Here is a 12,265-nt window from a genome sequence, read left to right on the forward strand (position 1 = left end):
TGTGTGTTACAAGGCTTCTGAGTTCAGGAATCACTAACCAGCCTATAGTTGAAATTATTTCCTTCAAACCCTTCTCAGTTTGTCAAAAAAAAATCCTAGTTTTTCTAGTGTGTCTCTTTTTCTTCTTCTTCTACTTTTTTTTTTTCCCTGAATAAATTTTTAATAGCAGCCGTAAGTCTTGCCTCTCCTGTGTATTTTGGGGCATGGATAACTAGATAAAACTAAAGCCCAGCAGAAAGCAATTTAAGAAACCTTATATTTAGCCTTAGTGAATAGTATTCCTCAGGAAACCACAAACAAGGTACAGTCCACCAAAGAAAAGCTTCCAACAAAGCTAGGCTGTATACTGAGATAATCTTTGAACTAGCACCTCTGAAGATACACAGAGCAACTTTACAGGCATCAATCTACTGAGCCTTGTCCATAGGGTAATTCTGAGCCTGAGCTAACAACACTGCAGATCATTTATTTTTCATATATAAGAACAAATGCATTTCTTTTAAATTTCACAGAAGTAAAACTTCCATGTGAAGGAAGTCACACTATACAGTGTGACAATTACATATTTTAAAGCTTATATTTATAGAAATGCCTTTATATGCCCATCCTTTCTACACATATTCACACTCATACATACACATTTTTGTATGTTTGCATTTGTGCACATATATCATAGACATAGATAAAAAATAAAACATGTATGCATGTATATGTGCATATATATTTGAAGGGGAAAAAGGATTTATGGCAGCTGGCCAGATTTAATTTGTCTGCTTGTATTTAACACTTAAGGGCTTATATACTCAGTTTGCTCAAAAGAGTGAAGAAGTACTCCTTGCTTATGCCTCAAATCAGAAATGCATGAAGTGCAGCTGCAGAGATAATACATTCTCCCCAAAGGCTTTGGCTGAGCAAATTAGGTGTCAATGGGGTGCCTGCGCAGGCAGTACTCTCTCTAATTAGTCTCTTGAGCCTAGTTGGTGGCAGGTATAAGATGATCTAATCAATTGGTCTGTGTCTGATGGTACGTGTAAAAATCCTAGCAGGCAGAGCTGTCTCCCACAGGTCACTCACCTGCACAGCAGGAACGCTCATTTTCATTTTTCATCTCTTCCATCACATGATGCTGACAGTTGGTTTTAAGGAAATTGAATCCAAAAAATATCTAGTTCATAGGGCATGTAGGTCAAAATAAAGTTGCATTATGGGTACTGGTGATCCAATTAATTAATATTTATAGCAACAAGTTGCACGTAGATATTATCTGAGTGCAAATAGTATTGCTAATGTTTGGTTGGCTTTTTAAAATGATTTCTCTAACAAAGGCAGGAATAAAAGGTGTGGGGAAAATCACCTGTTAAGACTGTACTTTTTTTTGTCAGAGAGGATGAACAGTATCTGTGGTGTCTGCATGTGTGGTGGAGGGAGAAGCAGAAAGAGTATTATTGTTGATGATCTTAAATACCTCCATGTTTCAGCTCATAAAGAATACAGTATCTCCAGTTGTCAGCTCACATTTTTATTTTAAAACTGGAATACTCTTATAATACTGCTGCATCAGCTGCCACATAAATAGACCTGCACTCTGAGTGTGCTTTGCATGCTAAAGACTCTGCGGGAGTACAGCTCCACCCGATGTGATAATTTATACAGAAATTAAAAGTACCTAGAGAAGGATGCTGATGCTGCCAAAAGGAACATGTATTGAACTGGTATTTTTACAGGACAGGACATTCTTTCACTAATTAAAATAAAGAAAAATATTTGGGATTTAATCACCTTCCTCTGCCTCATGTCTTGAGAGTATGATTAATGTTTAAATTACAGGCTTTGGTATGCTTTTCTAGAACCACTGTAACATCAACAGCTACTGCATTCTGAAGTTGGCATCTGCTGTTTTTAAGGTGGATTAACAGTCTATCCTGTTTGGGCTCTGGGACAAACAGAATGTATGCAGCATAAGTTTCCTCTAGGTAACAAACATAGAAATGAGTCACTTCATGTAGATCACTTAATATTTCAAGTACATCATGAACTTACTTGTAGAAAGCTATTAGATTTAGTAGATTTGTCATGAAAACCAGAAGTACCCGGATCTGTGGTGAAAAAAGTTCATTTTTAAGGCAGTCTTCAGGGTTTGTTGTTGCTTGTTTGTTTGGGGTTTGTTGTTTCGGTTTGATTTTTAAGGAGATATGAAAGAACCCTATTTTGCTCTTGGGAAATCACAAGTTGTAAATATTCCATTTAACAATTTACAATTTTATAAGCAAAGCTGTGACCAGAGGCCATAAAAAGCTGCCAAGTCACCAGGCAAAACTTTGATTTGTATGATGAGGGAAATGTATAAATTCTAAGCAAGGATTTTTCTAAAATATATCTTTAAAAATGCAAACATGGAATACAAAGCTATCTGGGAACTGAATGGCTACACTGTGTAGAGGGCCCTGCCTTGGGTCTTTGATGTGTGAACAACTGATGTTTCATTTCAAGAGCCACTCTGAAGAAACAATGTTTTTTTAAATAAAAAGTTTGGTTCACAACAGACTAAAATTTTCTGGTTTTTTTATTGTAGATTTTCTGCTGTGGATAAAGACAAGCTCTCCTCTTTCTCCAGTTTAGGAGAGTTGTCTGTTTGATGTCTCATCTTAAACAAAATTAACTGTGAAGAGTAAGTGCACAATGATTAGAGCACTCCTCTGACAAGTGGCATATCTGTGTTCAGCATAAGAGAAAGCTGGCACTCCACCACAGCTCTCTGAGGCAGGGGAAGGGACTTCACCTGTTGACTCCACTTTTGAATTGACAATACACATTCGGAGAATTACAGATTCAGATGCAAACATCGTCTGTTCCTAACCACCACACTTGTTGTGTCATGTAAGGATTTCATACTCAGGAGAAACACCTCAGCAGGCAGAGCTGAGGATTCAGAACACCCTGTGCATTCTGGCACTGCTGTGAGCAGGGGGTCTGTCATGCAGGCTGCCTTCCCAAACCAGGCCAGTTGCACATTTCAACACTGCAGACAGACTGAGACTACCATACTGTTCCCTGGTTCCAATTGTACTGTGTCTTCTAGTTTTCCCCAGCCAGAACCATTAGTGAAATGTGGCATCAAATCATGTTCTTTTCCAGTGATCTAATCTAAATCTGGAGCCTGTGCAGAAGGTGGAGGGTGGTGTTGCCCACCATACACAGTCTCTAAGCTTCACAAGAAACTAGTTACAGCCCTGGCATGGCAGGATCCAGCAAAGCTGGAGCTGGTAGAGTTGTGATCTTATAACTGTGATCTGACTTATACTGAGCCAGAGCAGGGAAGCAGTAACTCTTGCTACTCTTTCTTAGTTTTCAGTGTTCTGCCTGCAGCGTGCATTGGTGCTGGCAGTAGTCCAGTGTGCAAAGATGGTTTTTTCCCCCCATATGTTATATGGTAGCTGCTCTCAGTTTATTCATTTCTAAAGAATCTCTTCATGTTCTAGGGCTTGATTCTGGAAGTGCTAAGCTTCTAATGAAGGTATTCCCCATTACAAAAGCTCAGGCCCTGCCCTGGAGAATGTGTCATCAGCTTTGCCTACAAAGCCAAATTTGAAACCAGACAATGTAGTGTTGTTACTGGGAAATTGTAGCATAATCCTAGGAGAAGTGTGATACTTACCTCATTCAGATACTGTCCTGAGGTCCAGTGATAGAAAGGAAAAGTTCTCTGTAATTAAACTGCAGTTATTCTCAAATGAGCAATGACCCTCTGAGCAATTAGATAACTACTAGAAAAACATGCATCCAGAGACTTTGCTATCCTCATAATTTTATTACCTGTCTCAGACGTCCCTGCTGTTTATGCCAGTCTCTGGAAATCCAGTAATTTGGGCTTAGCTTGAAATTAGGCCAGCTATTCTGGATCTGGGCAGATGCAGATTCCAACTTGCAAGCCTGCTTTCCACAACTGGAGTGTGGGTGGCAGTGGGGGCAAATGCAACCTCAGCATTGGAAGGAGCTTTGGGAGGAGGTCCTAAAAAGGATACCCCTGAAAAGTGCTCATGAAGGAAGGGAAATCTGAAATTTGGGGAATATTATCACTGGTGTTTCATCACTGAGCAGTTGTGAATCTCTGCATGTTCCAAATATTGCTTTCCTTTTTAAGCTTTTGAAGGTAAACTAAATGCATCAGCTCAAATGTATTCCTTGAAATAAGATTTATTGGCATTTCAGCCAAGCTTCTAGACATTAGGGAAAGTGGGACTTTCATGTGGAACAGACAGTCCACACAAGCTCCAGACACATTTAGAAAACAACCCAAGAAGGACTCTAGAGGTAGTAGACCAAGCTGCAAGAGGGCCCAAGATGCTTAAGAAAAGACTTCCATTAATCCAATTCAGGTATCCTGGTTCTTAAAGAATAGAAGAGCTCTCAAGAATCATGACAGGAACCCTGGAAATTACAGAAGTTAAGATATTGCATAGACATTGGGGTGTTTTGTTGAAAGCCACAATTGAAGTGCTATGCTTGAAACTGCAGTTCAAAACCAATGTCTTGTTTTTCTGCTGCTTTTGAAATGAGGACTAGACTAGATTCACTGGCACCTGCATCCAGTTTGATTTAAATAGTTTTAGGACATGCTAATACAAACCAGTTCCATGCTCAATGAATGTTTCAGCATTCTTTTTTTTAAGGACTGAAATTCCTTCACATCTGACTGCCTTCCTGCAACAGCATTTAAAAAGTGTATCAGGTCTGTAGTTCTAGTCTTGGAGAACTTAACAAATATATTTTCAGAATTTCTCAAAAAGTCTCACTTTATTACTTGACATAAAATTCTACGTGGAGATTTATTAAGAGTTAAATATGTTAATTATAAAATCCTTTCAGTGGCTTCAGTTCATACAGTTCATGTAGCTTTCATTCAGCCTTGTGGCTCTTCTTGCAGTTATTGGATACTTTGTTTTCCTGTCCCACATTCTCAGCCTGCCTCCTGTTTTGTGTAAACCTCAGAAACATCAGGATACCTTTGTGCAAATGCAGCTATTGCTTTGAGCTTCATCAGTAGAGTGAAAGACAACATAAGTGAAGCTATTGATGGCGTTTATTTTTATATTTGAAAGGAGAGTTTAAAATTATCTGCCTGGATAATAGAAATACACTGAAATAAAGGTAAATGCATTTAGACACAGCACATCAAGCTCCATAACCTGGGTATATTTGCAGAAATGTTTCTGATTTGCTTCAGGGTGCCCCAAACAACTCTCAGAAAGGAAAACTGAGGAGAAAACTAGTTACAAGCATTGTTATGGAGGAGATCACTAGGGAGAAAGCGGGCAAAAAAAGAAAGGGGCAAAAAAATCTTGTAAGCTCCTGAAGCACTGCCAGCATTTTTAGCAACCTTCCTTTGCATTCAGGGGGTGTGACCACCTTTAGAAGAGATGACTGGTTACAGCTGTCTATAATTTTCCATGGAGAATGTCAGTGCTAATGCTACCAGTGAAGATTAGCTCTTGGGGCACAGACACATGAATATGGATTAATATATCTCACTTAGGTGACCACCCTGAAAACACTGGTATTTTAAGTTCCTTTTCCTGAGGTACCAGTTCTAAACATGCTTTGGAAGTCTGCCCTTCACTCTGAGCTGGCATCTTCATAACTGGCTTTGGCCTAACCTATATTTTACCAAGTGAAAAACAAAATGCAATTCATGAGGCTTATTATAATTTATATTGTTTCCTTACAGGATTAAATTTACCAGGTTGGAGGAGGGAAACAAAAACCTAATGAGGAGGCTGACACCAGGAAGGAACCACGGCCTGTTTCCTTTCTGTCTCTATGGTGGATTTCATTCAAAAGAAAATTGAAGCTGGCAAGACCCTGTTTTTCCCTGCAATTTATTTAAAACCTTGCACGCATTTGGATACCTTGTGATTTCAGAGAACTATGTGAAGATTAAGCTTTTGCTTACTGATACATGGCATGTACTCTTTCAGTCTTTTGTGTTTGATTTTGTTTGATTTTCCACTGCAGCGCTGCATCTTTGTAAGGATTTTTATGCTTTCACCAGCAATGTCTTAAATACTTTCAGACAACACATTTGGTGTTCACACTTCTTCAGTAACAACTGTACAAAAAGAGCCAACAGTGGCATAAAAGACTGTGTGTTTTCTTTGAGGGTTGTGCATAGTTTGCAACCAATGGGAAGACTATTTCTTCCCAGGGCAAGCCCAACTTGTCCGATCAGCTGACAATTACAACACTTGCCACTCTTCCTCAAGTGTTGTTGGGTTATTTCTTTTTTCATTATCCCCTCAGACCATTCATATCCATTTAAAAACATGGCAATAATTGCATGTTTACTTAAGTACTCTAAATTTGGTTACTCTGCTTAGGCTATGTAGCATGCCAGTTTTCAAAATAGGCCTGTGAGAAAGACAAAGCAAAACTTATGAGATGTATGCAGCTGACAGATACACAGTGAGTTCCTTATGATTTTATTCTCTTCAAGAATATAGCTTTCTTTTTTTATGGGTCTTGGCTAACATCTCTATGTGTTTCATCACACTAGTTACTTTTTGGAATAGTTTCTTGAAAACAGAGATGATGAAACTGTTCTGTTTAATTCAAGGCAGATACTGAGGTACAGAAAAACTTCCTTTGAATGAGCCATTAAACCTAGCTGTGTTACTTTGCCATGTACAAAGCAAGGTGGAGAATTCTCCTCATCCCAGACTGTTTGCTGTTCCACACCAAAGCACCTTTTGAGTTATTTTCCATAGGTATTCTGAGCTGATTGGAAGGCACTACATGATCCTTAGTCTTTAGATAGCTTTTCTGAATTAATCATTCAAATGCAAACTTTGCAAGAAACTAAGTTGTGTGTATGATTTTAGAAAAGGAAGCCCCTGCTACATTTTGGCTGGGGAGAGCATTGTGTTCAGGGGTGTGGGAAAAACTGCCCTGTTAACAACTTTGCATTCAGAGAGGGCAAAGTATGGTGCAAAAATCACTGTTGAGTTATAGTCCTGCTTGGACAGAAGCACTTGCTAGGCAATATTATTCTACACACAATTTTGACATCCTTTGCTTGCTGGATGCATTGAATTACATTTTAAGGAAGTGTGGTAACGCTTTGGGTTAGCTTTCAGTGTTTAAAAAGGAGGGGGAAAGGATTTGTGCTACTGCCATCTTATTAAACTCCAGCAGTGTTTAATAAGAAAAAGACACCAAATAAGGCAAATCCTTGAATGCACAAGCAGCTACAAAAGGTCTCTTAATGAACTAGGACAGGAATCTACACTTTCAAAGAACTGAACCGTGGAAATATTCTCAATATTTGCACAGCCATTAAAAGACAATTTTCCCCACTGACATCTCTGTTTCAGGATCTGCTAAAAGCCATCTGAAAGCCACTTTCAGTCACAATCATATTTAGAACTTACTACAGTTCTTCCCCTGTGTTTATAGGGGGAAAAGTGACCACTGAACTTTTGAATTTATCACACACTGAAACTGCCTTAGATGTGGTTTGTTTGGGTTTCATGTTTCCTTTTTTTTGTAAGAGAAAAGTCTTTTATACATTATCTTTGCTACTTAAATTGTGTGCAGTTTGATGATTAAAATTAGCTATTTTTAGAAAAAAAAAACTTGCTGCAAAATCTGAAGAATTTTTGAAAACATAACAAAGATTTTGATTAGGAATATAAGGGTAGTTTCCATAGATGCTTCTACTTGACAGCTTAAATTTGAAGGCAAGCAATTACACTGCTCGACTAACCATCTGAAGATTTAATATAGAGCAATTCCCCAGTTGTTCCCACAAGCCTAGCACATTACTCTCCATAGTGACTCATGTACAGTGTTTGCTTAAGGTATGTGTGTGTGCGTATGTGTGTGAACACACGTGCACGTGAGATTATCCTCTCTGCCCCATTCCCACTTCTAAGCAACCACTGAAATAAAGTTGATCCAAAAGTCTTCAAACTCAATTAACTACCAGAATGAAAGTTCATAAACACTTAGGTTTCTAAATAGCAACTTAATCTTCAGCAGTAATGAAGTTATCTCTCACTTATCTACTGATCATTAAGGTGTGACCAGGGTCTCTTACTTCTGCACCCACTTTCTGGGCACCCCCACTGCCTGTGGTTTTGCTGCTCTCCCATGGAGGCTCTGGGCCCTGGGGATGGTCTACTGGCATGAAGGCAACCTAGGCTCAACACGATGGTGCTTTTCACATGAGCACTGCAAATTAATCTTCTGTAACATCAAATCTGTTGGGAAATATCAAGGGTTTCTTTGAGATAGTAGAATCTCCTTTGCCCAGGGAACTAACAGTTGACACTACAACCTTATTTCACTCCTCCCTTCCAGCAGAGCCCTTACCTACACAGTTAGCCTGACACTGATCAGACAGCTGCCCACCCAGACAACTGCCCACCTGTCCAGCTGTTTTTGCCACTGCTCTTCTCATTGTTCAGAATGGACTGTTTAAACCCTATCAATGCTCTTGAGACAGCTTCAGCAAAGATCAATAGTGTTACTCTCTTTTTCGCTCATCCTTCTGAAATCAGTTCCCCAAAGAATCTTCAAAGACACAAGAAGTAGCCCAGCCTTCCAGATGTGGGTGCCTGGAACATGATGTTTCACATTGTCAATGATGTCACGTTGTTGAAGTCAAAAGTTGGCTTCAGTGACCAATAGTTTTTGGGGTACAGTCCTAGAGAAACTGTGGGATTTGCTCAGAGTGAGTAGCCAGCAACAGCTTAACTTACATTTTCCTACCACTTGGCTGAGATCCAGTAGATCTGTCCTGGTGATACTTGAGAGGATGAGGCTTTGCTGCAAGATGGGAGAGCAGCGACAGGGCAGCAGGTATAGCAGGCAGATAAAAGTGGGAGGGCATGTTCTAACTCTCTATGGGATCTAATATTAAGTGAATGGGGAAGGGAAGATGGTGATAGATATGGTCTGCATGATAAAGACAGTCCTTACAAATTCAAGTTCACAGAACCTAAATTTACAAGTCAACCAGCTGGAGATTGCTCAGTCTTCTCTCATGCTGGGTTCAGTTCAACTCGAATCCACACCTAGCAGGCATCACCCCAGACAGGACTCCAATAGTTCTGACATTACATTACTGTATGGGGTCCTACATCAGTTGGGTCCTTTTAATTCTCGCTCTTACTTTTAATCAGAACCATGGCTTAGGGTAAGTCATCAGTACAACAGTGAAAATTCAATCTGCAGTAAACAGAGGCACAGGGGATTTTGCTTTCTCTTTGCTGCATAGGGGTTCTGTACTTCAGACTCCTGGGAAGGGAAGGGAAGATAAATAAATATATGCCCTGTGGGTTGGTGGGTTATGTATACCCCGTGTCAGTGCACACAAGCAAATGTGTAGTCAATGTTCAATATATGAATGCACAAAAAGATGAATATACAAAATATTCATCTGTGAACATTACTGGGTTTGTAATCTTTGTTATATAAAAGGTTTAGGCTGTACAGACTAAGGAGCAAAATGCAGATACCCCCTATAAAACAGAAGTAGGTTGCATTACTGAGCATAACAATACTTTCCCCTACCAGCATTTAGGTGGAGTGACTGTACGTTACTGCCTTGCATTTTTCACATAAGCAAAAAATCTAAAAGTAAAGGATGCACTAATAATTCCCATCCCCCAAAATGCATTTCCATGGTGCTGCATACAAAATTCCTGCTTGCCAGCTGCCATGCGGATTTTTGTATGGTGCACTAAGAGGTATTCTTTTTTTAACAAATAGAAAAGGGGAGGGCTGGTACATGAAAACAATGTTAATGTAATTAAATATATATATACTTCAGAAGAACAGCATCGTAAACAGTACAGTAAAATAAATGTCACATTATTTGTTACACCTTGTAATTTGTCTGTATTATGAAAGATGTAATGGTTTGTCAGCCTGTAACTGTTGTTTTCTTGTAACATCATATTGAATAAAGTGTAGCAGAATCTCTCTTCTCCCTTGTATGTGATCTAGACCTAACCCAAGGAATAAAGCCTTTCTTTTCGTCTTTGTTCTCCAAAAACCAAACAAGGAAATGGTTGTAAACAAGAGATTTTTAAGGAATGAAAAGTACTTGGGAGCAGGCAGACACTAGACAGTAATATGTACAAAAGATTAGGCACTGATTCAGTCAAACATGAGCTTCATCGAAACTACAAGGCAGTGCTCACTACACAGGGCAAGATTCTTCGCATTTCTGTCTGTAATAGTACATTAATGGTTTGGTGTCTCTTTCTGTTTTGTTATGTATGTGACAAGAGACTTCTTTACAGCACACTAGAATTTAACCAAAGTAGTAAAAAAGCCAGTATTCTGAAAAAAGACCAAAACAACAGGTCCAATTTAAATACATCATCGTATGGAAGATGAAGTCTGGCTTATTACAACTTCTCTTGAAATAGAAAACTGATAATTCTGGTAGAAAATCAGGCAAAACATACAATATGCATTTTTCACAACTTTGATGTGAAGTGTGATTTATCCTTGTTCATACTTGATCATGTATTTCAATCAGTGAACGTATGCTGCCTTGGTTCTTTGTCTATTTGTGCATCATAGCATTAGATAAACAAGTCCCTGCTCACACTATATGTTATCAATATGTGTGTTCAGTATTTTTTCCTCCTTTCCATTGCTTCTAGCTTTTTTGGTACCAGCATCTTGCTAGGACCTATTTTTAGACAATGAATGCTAAATCAATGTAGTTTCATAGACTTAGAATATTTGCCTGAAATGTTAGAATGTGCTTTTTTAGCAAACACAAGAGTATAGGAGTCATTTTGATCTGGGATGGGGGATAGCCACAGAGCAAGTGATCGTACTGTGTAGGCTGATGGGGCAGCAGCCCTAGCCTAGAATACGAATAATGGAGGACCTAGATTTTAGTCCTGGCTCCAGCTGATTAGAAATATTTGAAGATAAAAGGGTTTTCCTTGGAGCTAGCACAATATAAGCTTGAATGTGGGTCTTCAGTGTCACAGGTTTTATCCAGTAGAAGAATGTTCTGGCCCTGATGTGATCACAGAGCACTTCAGGAGAAGAATCCTCATTTTCAATCTAGAAAGTTGCTGCAGAATGACGTCAGCTGCATCCAGAGGGCATTGCACAAAAACAAACAATGCATGTTCATCTATTTATATTTTACCCTCAGTTCTCACTGGCTAGGACAGGTTTAGGAAGGTGTTGCCTCTTCATAGTCTAGATGAATAATTTGTAATCCTGACTCACTACCTGTATGGCAACTTTAACCTACAAATCCCTCCGATACAAATGAGGACCAAGAATTATTACCTAAAAAGGTTTGTATGTTTGAACACAGGGTACCAGGAAGCATGTTCAGAGTCAGCCTTTAATTATGTAGTATAATCCTTAAGCTGTCTCCTGACCCCCTTGGCTGCACTCCTAGCCTGTTTAGCCCCAAGGTTTTCTTCCTAAGCTAGCCTGGCTGCTACGGCAAAGCAAGAGATGCATTTAGCTAGAATAGCAGCCACCCCTCCCCCAAGAAAAGAAAAACCAGAGGGAAGGTGTTGAAGCAACCCTGTGCCACTGGGCTAACACATACAGTTTCTCAATAATGCCTCTTCTTGTAAACCTCTGCAAAGTAAACCCTACAGCAGCGGAAGGGCTTGCTGCTACCAGTGGGGGGTGGTGTTATGGACATTAGATTTGAGAGGCTTATATAGCACATGGGCGAGGATAAAGGGATACAAATCAGAGAGGGGGGAAAAAAAAAACCCAAACCAACTGAAGAGAGTTAAAAAAAAATATCCAGGGCCAAGTATTTACTGTTCATTTCCCTTGTGAGTGGTGTTATATATTGTCTGCAGTGAGTCATGCTGAGAGCAAGCCAGGCACAATAATAGCTGAGAGCAGTCCTGCAGCCCCTTCGTTATTGCTTCTGCCCGCTGATACTGAGTTGGGCAAAAGAAAGTGATTCCAGAAATGTTCCTTTCTTTTTTTTTCCCTTTTCTCTTGTTTCCCAGAGGACCCAGTAGTGATTGCTGGGGCTGTACTACCTTGAAAGAACTGCTAAATTAAAATCAAACATTTTAAAATTAATTTTTCACGGACCCATATGGTGATTCACATAAAAGACGTAACAACTCTAAGTGCTATAGCAGATACTGCAGCGCTGTATATCCCAGTAATGTCTTGAAGCCTAAGGAGATTTATGATATCATAGAAACATTTCAACCTCATCTTTCAACTAGAATTAGGACTATAGTGTAGGTGT

The 12,265-nt window shown here is 39.3% G+C and overlaps 1 protein-coding gene across 5 annotated transcripts in view; it reads left to right on the forward strand.

Annotated features, from left to right (window-relative positions):
• The window catches only part of CDK14 (cyclin dependent kinase 14), a 344,883-nt gene that overhangs the window by 303,790 nt on the left and 28,828 nt on the right, over nt 1-12,265 (forward strand). For 4 of the 5 annotated variants that reach the window (XM_066553153.1, XM_066553178.1, XM_066553170.1 and 1 more), the window contains one exon: nt 5,726-9,981. The exons of the other annotated variant lie outside the window; for it this stretch is intronic. The gene's annotated coding sequence lies outside the window, so the exon portion shown is untranslated. Of the gene's footprint in view, nt 1-5,725; nt 9,982-12,265 lie in introns of those variants that run through there. 5 annotated transcript variants of the gene reach the window in all.

Source organism: Molothrus aeneus, chromosome 1 (genome assembly GCF_037042795.1).
Source record: "Molothrus aeneus isolate 106 chromosome 1, BPBGC_Maene_1.0, whole genome shotgun sequence".
Lineage (NCBI taxonomy): Eukaryota > Metazoa > Chordata > Aves > Passeriformes > Icteridae > Molothrus > Molothrus aeneus.